This window comes from Morus notabilis, unplaced genomic scaffold, assembly GCF_000414095.1.
Source record: "Morus notabilis unplaced genomic scaffold, ASM41409v2 Scaffold283, whole genome shotgun sequence".
Lineage (NCBI taxonomy): Eukaryota > Viridiplantae > Streptophyta > Magnoliopsida > Rosales > Moraceae > Morus > Morus notabilis.
The window spans coordinates 690,756-696,735 of record NW_010360513.1 but is presented as its reverse complement, the minus strand read 5'-3'; positions in this window follow the sequence as shown (position 1 = coordinate 696,735).

Genomic DNA, 5,980 nt, shown 5'->3' with positions numbered 1-5,980 from the left:
TCCAGGTATTTCCAAACGAGCCCCTTGTATTCAAGAGAAATTTAGTTTCGAGAACGGTGGTGGAATTTCCAACCAAACCAATTTAAAATCACGTCCCTGGTATCATGTCAGGAATTCCCACAGGTGTTTAGCATACATGAATATAAACAAAAGTAAGTGTGACATCAACCACAATCTAGTAATATTTAAGTTTATAATTCATAATCTCTTATACATGCATTGAAATAAAAGATAAGAGGAAAGATAACTCTTCACTTTCTGAGGTCAAGTCCACGTCACCGGTAGTAGCTACCTACTCCGCACTACTCCTCGCGTCTCCTGGAGGGGTTTAATACATTTAAAAATAAGAAAGGTGAGCGAAAGGCCCAGTAGGATATAACTTTATAAAGCATTTAAAATAAAGGTACTCACGGTCCGTAGATATACACTCGGAACCGGTCATCCCTTTTTAAAAAAGGAAATACTCACAGTAGAAAATATCTGTATAATGAAAGTGCGCAGCTCATCATACCATTAAACAAGAAGCGGTAAAAATGTCTGTCTATGAAAAATGAAGAGCCATAATTTCACTAAACAAGAAGTGGATCCGTACGGGTTTCGGGACTTGCCCCCAAAGATGCGATTCCCACATCCCGATCTCTGTGGCTATCATGCGTTGTATCATTCCTTAAATAATTCATTTTAAGAAATAATACTCTTTAAAATCTCATTTCCAAAATCATTAGAAAACCTAATAGCATTCACATGCTATTTCTTTTAAAATCATTTACTTTAATCATGTTTTGTTCTAAAACATTTTCATTGGCTAAAACCATTTAAAATGAGGCTAACAAGGATATGGACAAGAATATCCTACCTTTTGGATATCAAACCTGGTTTAGCTTTCCGTTCTCTTAGCCTCCGCTTTCTTTTGAGGCTCCAATTCCAATCGTGCCACTAACTTTCCCATCAAAATTAACAATTTAGAGTTTGACCTTTCTCATCAAACATTCTCGTTTAATTAGATGCAATGGTATCATATTAGTGTGCCATAGTTCAAAATCAATGTTCATAAACAATTCTTAATTCAAATCATGATTCTTTGACAATGGAAATTTATTCCAGAGAATCGAATGGAAAACAAGGATTCATGTGGCTAATCCACTCATTTTGAGTTCTCAAATGAGGTTAGGTCAATCCCACATTGAATTTCGTGGTCAAAACAGGGTTTCTAGGCTGTTTAGGGTCGGTTTCAGTGGGAACCGGTCGACCGGTGACAGAGGAGTGTAACTCCACCGGTCAGCCGGTGGAGAGGTGACCGGTCGACCGGATCGGTTGACCTATGGAAGGGTGACCGGTCGACCGGACCGGTCAACCAGTGGGAAAAAATTCCAGGGCCAACAATGGCCGATTCGCGAGGAACAAAGCCAAAACCTATAATTTTGGGTCCGATTTCGACATATTCTCAAGGAAAATGTATAGATCCAGTTTCAAATCAACAAATGGGGTCCAAAGAATAAAAAACCCCCAATTTTCATCAAGGTTTCACCAAATCCCATTCGGATTCCATTTGAAAACAAAAATTTAAACCAAAATCACCAAACTCGACTAAAACGAGTTCTACAAAGCTAAATCTGAAAATCCAAAGTAAGTTTCAAAGAGTTTTATCTCGATCCAAGCTTTGAAGTTGAAAACCACTTGGAAACCTTCGTTTTTCTTCAAATCCGGTTCAAGAACGTTCTTGAGAGAGAGAGAGAAAACTTGAAAGAAAGAGAGAGGAAGAGATGGGCGAGAGAGAGAGAGCTCGGTGAGGGAGAGAGGGAGAGTCTAAGAGAGAGTGTGAGTGAGTGAGAGGGTCACGGGAGAGGAGGGAAAGGAAAGAAAGAAAGAAAGAAAAGAAAAGAAGAAAAGGAAAATAAAATGAGGAAAAGAAATAATAAAGAAAGACAAATAAAAGTAAAGAGGCGTGAAACTGCAATTACTAAAAAATAAATTTAAAAGTTCATGATTAATTAAGAAACTCAATTTATGCACACTAATAAACTACAATTATCATAATTAAACAAGTTTAATTTCGGAGGGCGTTATAATAAAAGACCCACACTTAATTAGATGCATTAAAACCCAAAATATTTAAAATCTTATGAAATCACTTTAAATAGACTCATCCTAATATGATAGCCTCTGACACACAATAATAAACGTATAAACTCATATGGTCAATTAAAACCCAACATTTATAAGTGTTTTGCTTTAAGTAAAAACCCGCTCATCACTCATCAATCATGGTTAGAAAGAAAACGAAAAATGATATCATGGGGTGCTTTTCATGCGAGCAGTGACAACTACTTGCAATGTTTCCCAGTCGGAAATGAACTGCAAATAAGGCTCGTTTAATGTTTAGCTAGGAAAGAAAAACAAAATAAAACATGTAGAATTCTCAATTTTTATAAGGGAAAAAGCGCTGAGAACTCGATTTAATTACCTTTTCATTTTCTTTTTTAGAGTTTATATAAATAGGAGTAGTCTTGGGTCAGTCCGGTAAATGTAACTTTTTTTTCTTATTCATGTTTAACTTTGTTTGTTTGTACGTGTAATATGATATAGCATTTAAAAAATATATTCCAATACTTATAATATTATTGAGTATTATACTTAAATAAATTGAATATTACATACATGTATAAATGATGTTACACAGAAATATTAAAAAGTTACATTTACTAGATGGTACTAGTGTCTGATTTAAGACTTTACCTGTATATTTAATTCATATTTTGAAAAACATTAAATTTTCTAGCATTAAGTTTCAACATTTGTATGTGCTGATTTAGCAGGCTTTTCTATTAAATAAAACAAGCCATTTCCGCAACCAAAAAAAAAAAAAAAAACTATTGCAATACTATTCTAACTCATTTTCACTTCCTTACTAAAAACAAAACCATTGCACCTGAAATCGCCCCAAAATTATATATAAGAAAAACTTTTCACATTATAGATTAATATTTAATATTTTATTGTTATTAAATTTTGTATTTATTTTATTTACATTTTTTAATTACTCTTTACTCTCTTAGTCTTCTTAGGAGAAAGATATTTTAATTATAATTAAATAAAAAATATAAAAGGAAGAATAGAAGAATAAAGAGATTTAGCGTGATTCAACAAAATGTCTACATTCACGGATTAAGAAAGGGAAAATAAATTCGCTAATAAAGAGTACTATGAAATGAAAAATTATTTAGTGAATTGAGTATATCACGTCATCATACTTACATAGTATACTAACCCAATAAAAAGTTTTCAATTGGATAAATAACAACGGAAAATAAAGCATAAATTTTTTTTTTTTTTTTTTTTTTTTTTTTTTAATTTGAAAAAAAAAAAAGGAAAAAAAAAAAAAAATTTTTTTTTTTTTTTTTTTTTTTTTTTTTTGTTCTTAGCTAAGAAAAATTCGATATTGAAGTTGCTAAAGCGCTACCTTTGGACTATTAATATTATTTGAAGTTGATTAGTGCAAGACATTTTGTAGAGTATTTATATATATATTCATATATATAACTCAAACATGGAAAATTACGTGTTGAAATTAAGATCTTTTTGTTGTCTTCCACTTATACTTTTTGTTCGCTAAATTCTAATGATCTTACAGATTGAATAGGTGCTGATGCAGATTTTTTTCAACGTTAAGAGCATGGGAAAACACATGCTTGCCTTCAATATAGAGTGAAAAAAAAAAAGCGTCGTTTAAAATTATAATATGAATTTAAATGTAAAAAAATAATATTTTGAAAGTAGAGTAATTATAGAGTAAATGCTTTCAATATAGAGTAATTATTTCTAGTTAACTAATTAATATAAAGAATTTAAGTAGAGTAATTATAGTAATTTTTACTAAACAATTAATAACATACACATTAGGAAAGAGAAACAAAATTACAAAAAAGTAACGTAGACAAACTACTCATATGTGTAAAATTTTCATTAAATGGGTATACCACATAAGCATTATGACGATGTACACCCAACCCACTAAATAATTTCTTGAGTAAAATAGGCTCCATATAAATACACATTGCAAAGTACATAAAAGTTACTCAAACTAAAATCAAGAAACTTTCTAATATAAAAATAAATACCAATAAAGTCAAAATTAATTATTAATAAAAAATACTTTCCTCAATATATTTTCCCTAATACATTTTGATACCACCCTTACAATTTTAATCTTGTAACAAATAGTTCATAATTCGTATGCTATCTAGCCTCATATAATATTGAACCATCGGATTTGAACCTTTATGGCTGAGATCAATGGCCATTGTGAGGCCGTAGGGTGAGATTTGAGAAGAACATCCACTCGTAAAATTCTAGAATCTCCCTTCAAGTTTATATAACTACCTATAAAATTATACCTATAAAATTGAGCAAAAAAAGCTACCTATAAATTTGCTCCCTACTTATCACATATTAATCGATATAGGGTTCGAAAGTTTAGAGATTTGGTTTCCATTTGGGTATTTTTTTAATCTAGATTTTTTTAGTTTTAGGTGAATATTATATTTATTAGATAAAAAAGAAGCAAATTGCTTTTAGAGGAATAAATCAATAAATAATTTAATTACTAAAAATAAATGTGCAGTTACATGATTTCATCCATTATATATCATTTAACTAAATTAAATACATTTACGTTTTTTTATTTACCACAATTTTCTTAAATTGAAAAGAAAACCTCCACATGAAGAAAACCTCACGGGTTTTCTTATTTTAAGGGACATTCTCTAGTAATTCTTATAAAAATGGACAAGTTCATAAAAAAAATAGACTATCGGTAGTCTCTTATTTTTCAACCGTCAAATTTCTATCATTATTCTACATATTTTTTTCAATTTAATGTGATTTTAACCAAATTTAATGATAAAAAATTAAGACTATCAATAAAACGGACTATTAGAAAAACTCCTTAAGAGACTTTCTCTACAATCCATGTAAAAAGACTTTATTGACATATTTTAATAAACATTTCTAAAAATAGAAATATACGTTGTCTTTTCACATTCTTGGAATAAAAAGGACAAAGGCTCCATACATTGCGTTGCAGATATTCTCTTGTTCTTTTTTCTTTTTTTTCCTACTTAAATACTTCAGTGTTGCTGTATGATTCAAAACCCTAAAAAACACATCATTTGAGCTTTCCTTTTCCGGTGTTGAAGTGGAAAATCAGCATTGAATGATTTTGAAGCGCTATATTAGGAAGGCAGGGTCAAATAGGTATCGACGAAGCAAAGAAAACAGTGAGTTTTTTTTTTCCCCCCCTTAATAACAGTTATGTTTCAGAATTTCAGTTTCAATTGGGTTTTACGTAAGTTCCTGGTCTAGTGCGCAATTTCAATAGGGATGATCCATATCTTTTTAAGTACTGCTCCGATTAAATTATGAGAGGCTGCATTCCTAAAGATGAAGTTATTAATGTTTTGAGTTTTTGTTATAACGACGCATGTGGTGGTCATTTTTATGTGAAGAAAACCGCAGTAAAAGTCTTGCAATGTGGTCTTTATTGGCCTACTTTGTTCAGACACACTAATAATTTTTGTCGTTCATGTGAGCAATGTCAAAACTTAGGTGCATTGTCCTGTCGACACATGATGCTCTTGAACCTAATTCTTGTCATAAAAATATTTGATTGTTGAGGAATTCATTTTATGGGACCATTTCCATCTTCTTTTGGATATCTCTTGTAGCGACCCTCTTTTGAGGCCGCCACTGTAACTAACTTTTTAATTTGTACTTACTGAAATTTCTTAAAATTTACGGAACGTTTTTTTTTTTTTTTAAAGGTCTTATTATAAACATAAAATACGAAATTGCTTTCTTAATTAAAATATTCAAACCTTAACATATCTGTTTCATAATCATAATTAACAAAACTATTTGTAACATAAAGCTGATTGCGGAAATATTTGCGAGTGGTATCCATATCCCGAGCCCCACCTCGTTC